Source organism: Lampris incognitus, chromosome 1 (genome assembly GCF_029633865.1).
Source record: "Lampris incognitus isolate fLamInc1 chromosome 1, fLamInc1.hap2, whole genome shotgun sequence".
In the NCBI taxonomy this organism is placed as follows: Eukaryota; Metazoa; Chordata; class Actinopteri; order Lampriformes; family Lampridae; genus Lampris; species Lampris incognitus.
In genome coordinates, this window is record NC_079211.1 from 141,112,928 (window position 1) to 141,127,357 (window position 14,430).

A 14,430-nucleotide genomic window follows, 5' to 3' on the forward strand; every position below is an offset into this window, starting at 1 on the left:
GCACAAAAATAACACAAGAAGATACAGACGAGAGCACATTTACGCACACACAAACACACACCATCTGTGAGATAGGTGGCTTTGTGAAGAATCTACATGACAGTTTGAATATGCTGAACATCTCACAGAGGGATTGATGATTTTACGCTCGGCTTTTTCTTGTGAGCGGTTCCCAGCTTTGGCGGGGTCTCTGCGGGGGGTGCTATTTTAAACAGAGCTCTCCCGCCTCTGTCTGGTTGCGCGTTGCTACTTGGGGATACGGCGGGCTCGAGCAGTGTGTCGAGACTCTGTAGAAACAAGGTCCTCCGTGTTGCCCCCGGACACGTTCCCCCTATCAAGCAGCTAATTTTATGCAACCCTCATCATGCCTGTGGAGGAGAGAGAGAGAGAGGGAGAGAGAGATGTTATCTTCAGGATGGCGCGGAAATAAGAGGGGGGGGGGATTGAGTGGAAACTCTTGCTATGCATAGAAGCAAGCGGTCTGTCGTGGGAGCACATTTTTCCTGCCTCCATCCTCTTTCCACATCTATTATTTTTTTTTCCAAGCGAGAATTTCCTACTGTTCTCAGCTTGCTGTTCTGCCTTTATTTCTCTCCTCTCTGTCCCTGTCTCTCGCGCTCTCTCTCTCTCTCTCTCTTCCGGTGTGGGAGATTGGGAGGTATATGTGCGAAGGGGTGCGCGTGTTAGCTTAGATGGGTTTTATTCCGGTTTCTCGAGAATCCCTTTACCCGTGCTCGGCGGGTGTTTACCCACACCGTGCAGATCCTCCCTAACGTTTCACCGGCGCCGTTTCTCCAACGGTGTCCGCCGTCCCCACTTTTAAGCACTTTTTTTTTTTTGCACCTGTGTGCATTTGTCTGATAATCATGCAGCAGTAAAGGAATTATATTTCTTTTTTCCTCGCCTCAGCCTCATTGGGATTTTGCTGACACGCTGGTGTGTAAGAACCACATTATTTCTCAAGCTGAATAGTTAAGCGTTTCCTTCTTGAATACATAAACACGCTCCGCTCCCTTCCTCCTTCCACTTCCCCTTGTCCCCCCCCCCCTCTCTTGTCATCCAGCCGCATGGCATCGCAGAGCTGGCAGGCTCGGGGTGAGGCTCCAGTAAAAAGAAATGCGATGCGCTGTGGCGTCGTGTCAGAGAGCAGCGGCTTGAACGTAAGCCTGGATGGATAGGCCAAAAAATTTTCTTTTTCAATTCATCATTATGTTCAGGCCTCAGTGCCAAGGGTGCGAGAAGAGTGCTTCAGTGGACACCTGCTCTGTTCACCCTCCATGGTTGTATATATGAATGGGTGTATATATGAATGGGTGTGTGTGTGTGTGCCCATATTGATGGAAGGGGAGAGAGAGAGAAAGACAGAAATACAGTAAAAAAAAAAAAAAAATTTACAGTCGCTTTTCTCCGTCTCAGTTTTTGTCCCTCTAAGTCGGGTGGATTGGGAACCGCGTGGATGTTGAATTCCCCAGGCTTCGGTCGCCCCTCGCCTGTCACTCAATACGTGGAACATGTATGATTTATATTTGTTTCCCCCCAAAGCAAAGTTTTCAACCTGCTTTCATTATTTAGTCAAATGATGCCTCTAAATCTGGTCAGAGGGAGGGCGCCTCCGTCTCGATGGGGTTATTTATGGTTGTGTGTGCATGTAGTGTGTTTTTGACTTATTGCAGGGCCGCCAGATGTGGGTGGATTATCACTCTTACCTCGCCATTTGTAGTCCGGTCACGTCCTAGCCTATCGCTGCACTGGGTCACCTCCAGTATCTGCATCTGTATCTGGTGTGTGTGCTTGGGTTTTAATAATAATAATAATAATAATAGTAATAATAATAATACAATTTATTTATAGGGTGCTTTTCAAGGTACTCAAAGACGCTTTACATAAGTTAAAATAAACATAAAATCAACACACCAAAAACATGCAACACACATTAATCACACATTAAAAGCAATTCTGAAGAGGTGAGTGTTAATTAATGATTCGAACGTGACAGATCGGCGCTGTCTCTGATGTGTTTCGGGGGGGGGGGTTCCAGAGGGAGGGGGCAGCTATGGAGAAGGCTCTGTCACCCCAGGCATGGTTCTGTGTGGTGGAGACAGGAGGACGAGCAAAGGCTGCAGGAAGGAGTGTGGTAGCGGAGCAGGCGGTGAGGTAGGAGAGGGCTTGGTTATGGAGGGCTTTGTGAGTGAGGAGAAGGACTGAATTGGATCCGTTGCGGGATAGGGATCCAGTGGAGTTTCCAGAGGACAGGGGTGATGTGGTTACAGGAGAGGGAGTGAGTGATTAGGCGAGCAGCAGAGTTCTGGATGCACTGGAGATTGTTTTGGACTTTGGACGATGAGCCATAGAGAATTCTGTTGCAGTAGTCAGTTGTGGATGTGATGAAGGCATGGATCAAGAGTTTTGACAGCAGAGGAGAGTGATGGGCGGAGACAGGTGGAGTTTTTAAGTGGAAAAAGGCAGTTCTGATGATTTGATTGATGTGGTTTTTAAAGGAGAAGTTGCTGTCACAAAGGATTCTGAGGTTGTAGATGTGTGGGGAGGGAGACAGAGTAGAGTTATCGATGTTGAGGCAGGAATTGTGAGTGGTTTTGGTAAGGGATTTGGGACCGATGATGATCATGTCAGATTTATTACAATTTAGTTTGAGGACGTTGGCTGACATCCATGATTTAATTTCAGTGGGGCAGTTGGTCAGACTGCAGTAAGTTGTGGTGGTGATGGATTTAGTGGAGATGTAGAGCTGGACGTCATCAGCGTAATAGTGGAAGTGGAGACCATGACAACATACGATGTTACCAAGGGGGAGCATGTGAAGGATGAACAAGAGAGGACCAGGCACAGAACCCAGGATGATGCTTGGGACAGAGGAGCAGTGAAAGAGGTGCAGTTGTTGATGCTGATGAGCTGTTGTCTGTTTGTGAAATATGACTTTAGCCAGGAAAGAGCAGTACCGGGCTGGAAATTGCTTGAATGATGGGCTGGAATGATATAAGGGTTGATTCCAGGTTTTTTGATGATTTGGGTGACATAGGGGACTGAACTGGAGCTTAAGGAGGAGTTAACGATTTCTGTGATGAGTGAGGAGATAACTGGGAGACAGTCCTTTACAAATTTGCACTATATAAGTTTGATTTATTATTATTATTATTATTATTATTATTAAAATTGGATGGGATGGGATCCAGAACAGAAGTGGAGCTTCTCATTCGTACTGTAAGGTTGGACAGCTCCTTTGGCGACACAGGGGAGAACTTTGACAGGGCTGTGTGGTTAAAGGGTGGGTGAAGAGGGAGGGAGGGTGGTCAGGTTGCTGTAGATGGTGTCAATTTTAGTTTGGAAAAAGGAAATTAAAGAGTTACACTTGTTAACTGTGAAGGAATTGGAGCTGTCGTCACTGGGTTTGAGAAGTTTGTTTATTAGACCAGAGAGCCCTGGGCTTGGTGGAGCCAGAGTGTATAAGGTGTGTGTAGTAGGTGAACCTGGCTGTGGTGAGAGCATCTTTGTATTGTTGAAGGTAGTGTGTGTAGGCTTGGAGGTACACAGTTAAAACAGTTTTCTTGCAGTCTTTCGAGCTGGCGCTTACGGGAGGGAGTTCATTTGATGGAGTTCAGGAGTATACCAGGGAGCTAGCTGAGTGTGTGAACGAGACTGTTTTGGTTTTAATGGGGGCCAGCTGATCAAGACAGGAGAGTCTGTCATTATAATAATTGACAAGATCAGAGGGATTATGACAGCGGGGGGGGGGGGCAGACATTTTACTGGCAAGAGAGGCAGAAAGAGCTGAGGGGTGATAGATTTGAGATTTCTGAAGGATATTATGCGTTTGACTTTTGGGATGGGGGTAGGGATGTCAATGTCCATGGTGATTAACAGGTGGTCAGAGATATCGAGATTGAGGCTGGAGGGTCGATGTATTGTGAGACCAGTGGAGTAGACCAAATCCAGGATGTGACCACGGCTGTGAGTGGGGAAGTTGATATGTTGTGTGAAGTTGAAGCTTGTAGCGGTCCCAGCAATTCTATGGCAGAGTTACAGTCAGTGTCATCAATGTGGATAGTAAAATCACCCAGGAGGAGAGCGGAAGATTAAATGGCACATAGCTGGGTCAGAAAATCAGAGAAGTCAGAGAGAAAGTAGGGGTTTGGCTTGGGGGGGGCAGTAGATAATGCCAGTGACCATGGGAGTGGGACCAGAGAGTTTGAAGGCAAAGTGTTGGAAAGAATGAGCGGTAAGAATGGAAATGTTGGTTGTCCTTCATGTGAACAGCAGCAACACCACTTCCCTGCCCCTCAAGATGAGGCTTATCAATGTATGTGAATCCTGTGGGTGTGGTCTGGTTTAGTGAGAAATAGTCCAGGGGTTTATGCCAGGTTTCAGTGAGGCAGAGGAAGTCAAGGTTACCGCCAGTTATAAATTCATTCAGAATGAGGCTTTTGTTATTGAGTGAACAAGTGTTTTTCAGATGACGTTGCGTTGTGATAGGTTGTGAGGACTGAGGAAGGGGACAGAGGTTGGACTGTTTCACATGTTGTTTGTTGTGGTGACAGTGAGGGTAAGGATGTTTGTTGGTAATATGGTCAGGAATGGGAAGATGTCGAACAGCAGTGCAGTCACCATAAGGGGCAGCTGGAGTGAGCGAAGGATGCGACAGCCATTGTTGTGGGCAAAGGGGAAAAAGAGGTTTTAGGAAGGCACAATCCCGTGTGGAGCATAGAACAGCATACTGCAAATTAGCAGCAAGCATGCCACCACCTAGCATGTTCAGGTGAAGACCGCCTCTTCTGTACAGAGAGGGGCGCTCCCAGAACAAGTCAAAGTTGTGAACCAAACCAATTTTATGTGCTATACTCAGACTGTAGCCAGGTATGCAGACTGAGAATTCTGCTAAAACGCCCCACACCACCACCCAATGTAGGAATTGGGCTCGAAATGGAAGTGGGTTTTCCACAACTGCTGAGGAGATTAAAAAGACGGATAAAATCACCTGTTGTCAGCTCAGACTGCTGATGGGCAGTGTCATTGGAGCTGACATGGACTGTTGCTTTCATAATTTTTTTTTGTACTACTTCATTAATCCCAGTGGGGGTAAATTCTTTTTCTGCATTTAACCCATCCTAGCTGTGTAGCTAGGAGCAGTGGGCAGCCGCCGTGCAGCACCCGGGGACCAACTCCAGTTCGTCTTGCCATGCCTCAGTCAGGGGCACAGACAGGAGTACAAACCCTAACATGCACATCTTTTTGATGGTGGGGAAAACTGGAGCACCCGGAGAAAACCCACCGCAGACACGGGGAGAACATGCAAACTCCATACAGAGGACAACCTGGGATGACCCCCAAGGTTGGACAACCCCGGGGTTCAAACCCAGAACCTTCTTGCTGTTAGGCGACAGTGCTAACCACTGGGCCACTGTGCCCAGTAGTTAGCGCTTGCCGCACAGCTGTTGCCAGTAATTGTCAGAAATAAATCCAGGAGTCTTGGGAGTTTCTCCAGGATGTCAGGGTTAGTAGCTCCTGGAAAGCAACACATGGCCAACTTTACGAAATGGATGTTTTGAACTGTGGAGTCCCCGATCATGAAGGTAGTAGTGGGGTGGGAGTGGGTGACTGATTGACAGCACTGTAAGTGACATTCTTGGGAGGGGATGAATGTTGTTGGCCTGAGATAATGTATCTGTGCATGACTGTATGAACCCCACCACCACATGAAGATATTGAGTCAGGCCATATACTTGCATCCAGACACTAATCACATATAATGAGAAGCTCATACACACGGTAATTGCAACCCACACAGAGAGATGAGATGAGACTTTCCAACCCACTTCAAATAAACTGAGCCCACAAACCTAGTTCAGCTGAACCCAAGCTCTCCTGTCCGAAATGGCGGAGTGCATTGGCAAACTATTATACAATATCATAGTAATTTCTCAATATTGACAGCACAGCAGTCTCTGGTGGTATTTTGCTTTGTTCCAGCATTTGCTTCATACCGTTAAAAAAAAAAAAAAATCAATAAATGGATTCACATGAGTTCACGTGTTTTCTCCATTCAGAGTCTCGACTCTTTAAATGTGGTTCAGCATTAAGTAAAATGCGTCCGGAACAAAGAAAACAAGGAAGTATTAAATCTTCTAAGAATGCCTCCATCACAATTTAACTAGAGACGTTATTTAAGCAGGTACACACAGTTTCATGGATGCAACTTATTAATTGAGTCCAATCAAGTAAGAACTTGCTGAATTTGCCTTCAGTTGACAAGGCAGTGGTTCCTCTAGATCTGTGGTTAAAAACAGTAACAAAAAAAACCCCCAAAACAAACAAACCAAAACCTCCTCTTGTACTTTTGCATCTTTTTCTATTGTGAAAGGGTTTGCTTTAAGCACCTTTTCAAGAACAGAGACAAAATGAGAACCCTTGATTTTATCAAGTTAACGTAGGCATGAGTCATATTGTTGATTAAAGCAAAACAAAACATGTTGCTGGCTAGATTACTTACCTGCTGGTTTTCTCCATCAGTACTGAGTAACAGTAATACTGAAATAACCAAGTTGACCGTAGTAGCCAGGGCCTGGGCAGACCTGAATGTTACCTTTGCTCAGGATACATGTACCTCAGAAAATGTCATTCAAATGCTGTGAGCAAGCACATCCTATATATCAGGGGTCCCCAACCCTTTTTTGCACAGTGGACAGGTTTAATATTGGCAATATCTTAGCAGACTGGTTTGGGGGGGGGGGCATATTTTTCTTGCATGAACATATTAAAAACATTGCAACTCACCAATATCACTGAATCAGTGGGAGCCCTGGGCTTGTTTCCCTGCAACATGTGAATCATCGGTCACAGTAAAGCCACATTTTAGGCAAGACTCGCTAGCTAGCTTCATGGCAGCTAGCTCGTTGCAACACGCACATCGAGTAGGTAAGTTGGTGATGAACAACTGATGAACTCGCGTGCATTGCATTGCTCAAGTTCAACATCAGGATCCTCATCCAGTTGTGGGCGTGGCAGGAAATGATGAGGAAAGGGGCAGCACAGACAGACCATGCCAAGTTCAATGTAATTACTGCACAAATATCCTATAATATATGTTTGTTATTCAGGTTTTTTTATTTTATTTAAATTTTTTTCCCGAGTCATATCATTTCCTTGTGGCTTGGTGGCAAATGCTTTGCGGCCCAGTGCTGGTCCGTGGCCCCGGTGGTTGGGGACCGCTGCTCTACAGGCAAACTGTTGGGAGTGCAAATGAGGGTCAGTGTTTGCAAGAGTGAGGCCCTGGCATTGTCTTGCCGATGCTGTTTCAAGTTGAGGTAATTTGGATGTCCAAAGAGAGAAATAGGAGGAAGAGGGTTGGAGTGTGCGCTGTTGGTCAGTTGCATCTGTTTCACATTCAGTGCATGACGGTTGGCAGCCCTGTAAATGGGTTTTGTAGGCACTGAGGCTCATATGGGCATATTTCACTTAAGGTTATGGTTGGAGGAAAATTGTATGAACCCTGTGAGGGGGACTTCCAGGCAGCTGAGCGCTGAGTTTGTCATCCTGACGCTGTACTTGGAATTGTTAAGTTTTCCATCTTTGTTTTCATTCTCAAGCTAAAGCATTTCGAGTCCTGGTGTCATTATTTTTGTTGTTTGCCCCCATTGTAGTTTTTGAAAAATTATAAAAAGATAGAAAAACGATCAAATTCTAATGATGATACTGTAAAAAAGATCATATTTTTGTGTGGATCCCAGTGTTATATCTCAAAGGGTGTATGCAGTACTTTGCCGACCCCCCTCCCCCTCCCCTGCTTGCTCTCTCAGTTCTCTGTCCTTGGTAGGATTGTTCACAATGACAGTTGTGCCTGTTTGGTGGTCTCTCCTGCTTTTAACCTCACTCCAAAACATTAACTGATGGGATTCAGTGTCCTTGTCAGCCACCATCAGAGATGTATATGTCCATGAATGTGAACCTTTGACAGTGTGGGTAATTGTGTATTTGTTTTTGTACATGTGTGTTTGTCTGTGCAGCTATGTCTTAATATGGTGGAATATATATATATATATATATATATATATACATACATACATACATACATATATAGGGTGTGTTTGCCTTTGTGTTACATCACCAGGACTGAACAAATGTCCCCAGCTTTCCATTGCGCATCTCTCTTGACTACTTTTCCGCTGACTAGATATCATGCCAGCCAGGTAATAAATGTTTAATACCAGTGGATGTAGAAGATTGCCTTTTACTTGTCCCAATTAAATATTTAGTGGCGTCTGAACGGTGCCTTTGACATGGCTAGGTGCTCGGGGACCCTGTTAGCTGGTACTCAGTGGGAAGTGCAGGAATGTAGCCGGTTGCCAGCTGTTGTCGTTGTGTCTTTCGGTTCATTGTGACAAGGGTGCAACTGGGATCCAGTAAGAGTCAAAGAGGTATCAGATGCAGACCAAGAGGTGCAAGGGAAAGATATATTTAGCAATGTCCTTCCAAACATAGCCCAGCTTTGTCTCTATACAACACACCCCATGCTCAGTACAAGGCTCTTGATTTGTCTTTGAGGACCCTATAGATTTCTATCCTAAAATATTTTGTCTATTTTGTACTGTACATCTGTTAGTGTATTTGGTTATTTTGACTACAGTGTCTGGGAAAACATGCACATGCCAAGATGCAGTGAATGTTTGACTTCTATATGGTGCAATGTAATCTACACAGGCCGCATGCATCGAGTCTGCCACCCCGGCTGCCATATGATCTTCCTTCAGATGCAGTTAGGCGAGTTGTAATGTCAGGAGATTATCGAGACATAGGGCCTTTGGGACCAACTCGGGAGACACCTGGTCCCACCACAGACCACTTTACAGTGCTGGCTCTCACAGGCTGCATTGTTCTGAGAACCTCACCATTGGGACATGAACACAGAGACTCATTCTGCAGAGACATACACAAGCAGATTCCTCTGAGGTTAGAAGGTAGTGAACACTTTGGAATACTCAAACTCACATCCACACGGCGAAGACAGTCCAGTGGTGTGTCACCCAAAACAATTGTTGTCTGCAGAGGGGAAGATAAAGAGAAGTGGGGTGAAACTTAGTCCAGCTGGAGAGCATTCTGTCTGGTCAGGGGAGAGAAGAAAGCCGGAGAAAAGCATGTCTGTCTGGGCCCGTCTGCCCTCAGTCTTCTTGGCTGGCCTGTTGGACAATCCACAAAGGGAGGTAGTCGGCCGCTTTTACTCTCTGGCAGGAAGGGACTGATCAGAGGAGGAGGGAACCTCCCCAGGAATAGCCTAAGGGCGTAACGAACCTTCTGCTCTAGAGTCAAACTTACATTAGAAGAATTGATGCAGAAAAGATGAAAGTAGACAGCTATTTTGATCACTGCCTAAGGTAAGAAGTGCCAAACACATGTAGCTATGTGGATGACAGCTTTGCTTAAGCTCTAGTGGTTTCTCTGTTTCCATTGTGGTGGACTGTTGCTCATATTTACTATTCCCAACTTCATAGTTAGTTCTTGGACCATATAGAACCTTAGTCCATGAAGTTATGGAGCCGAGCAACTTCCCCAGTGCTGCTATTGAGCATTATTAGAGAGCAGATGTGACTATTGCAATATTTTATTCATGGACGGAGAAGCACTAAAATAATGATTCAAAGTGCTGCTTGTTGTGGTCTTGCATATAATGAGAGAGTATGTAATCACTTTATTGACTGTCTGCACCAACTGTTTTTGTCTTTTTACTGACGAGAGAGCTCCACTAGCCACTGTATTATTCAAGAGCTTTGTGGTTCTGCTGTAATGCTGTTTTCGTTGTGTGGTTTCTTCGTTTGCTCTGGAATTATCTGTCTATTTGTTTGTTGTGCCGTTTCCCTCAGGAATCTCGCCGGAGCTCTGCTTTTCATTAGTTGGACTGTGTCTTGAGGATCCCTGCCATGTTTGGAGATGGTAGACAAAAGTTGATCAAGTATCTCCTTTCATGAACATCTTGCCATGTATCCTGTAACATGGGCCCACATCAGGGTTCATTAGTGTACTGCCCATCATGGGGCCCTGGCTTACTAAGCAAAGGGCACAGTATTTGGACTGAGTTATGGTCTAACCAGCAAGGGCTTGATGGCCTGATTTGTCACAGTTTCGAGTAGCTTGTTTGAAATGCTAAAAGTTTACATGATGACTTGATGACCATCTTCGGATTTCCCCGGTTTTAACTCTAATGCAGCCCTTATTTAACATTATTTTATTCCTCTGTCACACTTTTAATATTTTCAGCCTTCGATAGTAGAAACTGAAAATTCAGGGTTGTGCAGACAGTTTGTGCAGAGATGCATGTAGACGTGCTTCTGCGATACACCCTGCGTACACACATAAAGGCAATAGGGGGGTTGCAGTGTCCAGTGTCTAAGGAGCCCTGCTGGGTGGATCAAGGCAGGATCAGTGGCTAAGGTAGGAAGGGGACTGATAGGCCCAGTTATGGTTGGATGGTTTAGCTTTAATCCGATTTAGGGGGCTTGTGAGAATTGATGGGGAGTCATCAGGCCCTCACAGCCAAACAACCATTATGTTCACACCTGCTACTCTGCTTTCATTTCCTTTCAGTGTTCCAGCTGATTACTGACAGTAATTAAAATGTCTAATTATATCTGATTCACGGAACAAGATGGTTTTGTAGAAATACAGATTATTAACTGATATTGTTGTTTTGGCTCGACTACCCACATACCTCTCATGGGAGCGGTAGCTTAGAAGACAGACATTAACTCTGCCAGCCATGCAATCCCCCCCTCCTCCCAGCACCTGCAAGCGTTTAGATCTGTCTTTTGGTCAGTGGATCTTGTGTCTGTTGTATGGTTAGAATAAGATGGCTCCCTGTGAGGAGAGGCTGACACGTTGGTGGCTGTGGTTGTTGTGTGAAGAGGGCAAATGAATATTCAGCAGCTGTCACCCTGATTGGGGAAACAGATGAGTTGGGTGAATGGCAAGCATGTAGAGCTGTAACTCGTTGGGGTTCTAAAATTGTACCGAGGTGACCCGATGCTGTAATTTCCTCACACTGAGCACATGAGCAGGATTCCCAAATGGTAAAAAGAGGGGAAAAGACTTTCCAGATGAGATTGAGGAAACCAGTGGTGGAAAAACAAGAGTGGCAGGGCAATCCTCTAAGCAATCTATAGCGGCTCGTCCAACCTTGAAGGAGCATACAATAGCCAAAGCCGTTTCCTCGGCATTAGCAGTCGTGTGTGGGATGCAGTATAATCTACCTGCCAGATTAAGATGACATGGTCATTGTCTAGAAGAGAGAATTGAATTATGGTGTGTGAAGGGGGTTTAAATAAGATTATAGCGAAAGGACTCTGCCAGCATGTGTGATGGGCATAGTCAGGGACTCGAGCACAAACTGCACAAGCACACACACACACACACACACACATGCACTTTCACCACAGGCACACTCCTGCATGCACACAAATGCAAACTCACACACACACACATATGAACATACTCAAGATTTTTGCAAGCCCTTACACTCCTTGTGGACACACTATCGCTCACACAAAGTCTACACTGATAGGCCAGCCTGTATTTGGACCTGGCTAGCGTGTCCCCCTACTCTGCAGCACAAATAGAGCGGATGAGTTTTTACGGTGACGGTGCATCCTCCCTGCCGCTCTCTTTCCTGCTCGGCGATGTGTTTACGGCGCTATCTTATTGGGGTTCCCCTGCACATGGACTTATCCTCGGGATGGGGATGATTAGCTTAACAACTCTGCCCCCTATTTGCTACATGTAGCTGTCTGTTTAACCGCGGCTAATCTCCTAGCGTCCCGAACCTGCTGACTTCACATAATCCCCCTCCTTCATGTTGACACATATACTTTGTGTTTGTCCTTAGGCTCTGAGTCTGTGCATGCGTTTTTATTTCCTTGTAGGTCCACACATGTTTACTTGCATGTTTGCCTACCTACACACGTGTGTTTGTGTATTTGTGTCCTTTTCGTAGTACTATTCAAGTCTACTTGAGGTATTCCTCCCCACCCCCCCTCAGAGAATACGGTGTTTGTGTGTCTACCCTTAGGGACGGGGGGTAGGCATAAAGATTCTGCAGTGGCAGCACGCCATTTATTTTATCATCGCTGATCATCGGCTGATACGAGCCACAAAGGCTTCATGACAACAGTGATGCTATCAATTAATCACAGTCATTGTTCTGTATCAGATACGCTGCAGTCCCTTAGCATTGTGTTTTGAAGTGTGTGTGCGCGTGTGTGTTTGTTTAGGCACATACATGTATGTTTGTGTGTAATACAGGATTTGATGTGAATGGATTAGAGCTGTTTAAAGCAGATGGCCAGTGTTTGCGTTAGCCTCCGCGGTGCTAACACGAGACAGAGTCAATCTGGTGCTGCGGGCTGAGAGCAGGTTGCTGCTCACCAGGGTAAAGGCGGGCCAGGACACTCTGTCTGGGACTCAAGGCAGCAGCAGCAGGGGGTCTGGGCAGGGCCAGAAACCCAGTCTGTCTCCGTGTGGAGCCACCGCCAACCAAGGGGGACCAGGAATATAGGTGGGGTGAAGGAAAATGTCTCCTTCGCCTTTGAGTTGCAGCCCACAAGTAGGTGGCAGCAGGGGGGGGCAGGTGGATCACGGAATATCCACAATACATACATTCTGTTTGGAGACAGAGAGATAAGAAAGCTCCTTTATTTTTCTTTTTTTGGCGTCAAATATCCCTTTTTCATTTAACTGAAAAAGAAAGGAGAACAATATTTCACTGTACTTTTTGAGTCTATGAAAACAACGAAATGATTTAATTCTGATATCGCCAAAATATAGTGTGATATGGCATGCCTTATCTGTTTCCTCCATTCATTCATTCATTCATTCATTATCCAAACCGCTTATCCTGCTCTCAGGGTCGCGGGGATGCTGGAGCCTATGCCAGCAGTCATTGGGCGGCAGGCGGGGAGACACCCTGGACAGGCCGCCAGGCCGTCACAGGGCTCACACACACACACACAAACACACACACACACACACACACACACACACACACACACACACACACACACATTCACACCTACGGACAATTTAGTACAATTGGTATCTTGGGTCAAAATTCAAAAAATTGGTCATATATAACATATAGACATATATAACATATACCAGAAACACTCAGAAACACTTTCTCTATATATATTTATATTAGTCAGAATCAGAAATACTTTATTAACCCCCGAGGGGAACTTTGGTATCGCTTCTAGGCCTTCTGGCTTGGATCAAGTGTAGTATCTGTTCTTATCAGTGTAAAGGGGAATACTGCATTGATGAACAATATAGAGAGGCTTGTTAATTATATCACTATTTGACAGGTAATGTGTATTTATTGCTTACTGTACAAAACAGTTGGTGGTTCCCGGTCCAAAAACTCTCTGCAGGAAGGTCACGGCATGAGCACGCTTGGGACTCTGTATTCTAGATAAGCCAAAAATAAAGTATGTGAAATGCGGAAAGAAAACGACAACAAAATGTGAATGCTGTATGGCTGTGTAGCTCTGGGGGAGGCAGAGGAAAGGGGAGTTGGCAGGAAGGAGGGGAGAAGTGGAGGGGAAAAAAGGGTGAGTGTAACTGGAGAAACACAAGGGGGTAAAGGGGGGCGGGGGGGTGAGAGAAGACGGCAACGCGAACTCCGAAACAGTCAGCGGTGTTTGAGTGTTTTGGAGTCAATTAGCTTTCCTCCTAATATATTCCCTCTCTGGCGTCCTCCTTTGTTCTCCATTTTCTCCCTTGATTATCACAGTCTAATGCTCTCGGCAGGGAGCTGCTCGCTGTGGCTTTGCCAGGCAAGGTTTGCATTCATGTCAACCAACCATCACATTTCACGCAGAAATAGCCAGATTCTTTTTTTTTTTTTTTTTGGTTTCTTTTAGATACAGAGTATAATCTTCCTAACCTTCTTCATCCGAAAATGGATACAGTGCCCTTTTATGAAAGTATCCTTCTGAGGCATTGTAGATGGGAATTGTGCTAGTTAGACACAGGGGTGTCACGATATACCGGTATTGATGATAACCGTGATGTTTAAAAAAAGAAGTATTGATATCATGTTAATAATACACGTGATGACGTGTAAATAATCCAGTGCCTCTTAAGTCATTTCTGTTTCTTTCCATTTGTGCTTTCCCCCCCAACACACACACACACACACACACACACACACACACACACACACACACACACACACACACACACACACACACACACACACCTGACGCGCTAACTAGCTAGCTAGTTACTACCACTGTGTGGCTACTACTGCTGCGCGAAGTCATGTCATGAAAAATGGAAAGAGGACAAACTGATGTGAGAACATGGTCAGTGGACATTAAATCGCAGTATATCAGAGTGGTGAGTTGTCCGCCTGTGATCTCACACACACACACTCTC

General features: G+C 45.4%; 1 protein-coding gene and 1 pseudogene across 3 annotated transcripts in view; both read left to right on the forward strand.

The window, feature by feature from the left end:
• Positions 1–14,430, forward strand: part of ttc28 (tetratricopeptide repeat domain 28) — a 273,284-nt gene that overhangs the window by 106,237 nt on the left and 152,617 nt on the right. The gene's annotated exons all lie outside the window — the stretch shown is intronic.
• Positions 13,237–13,437, forward strand: LOC130127393 (U2 spliceosomal RNA; annotated as a pseudogene).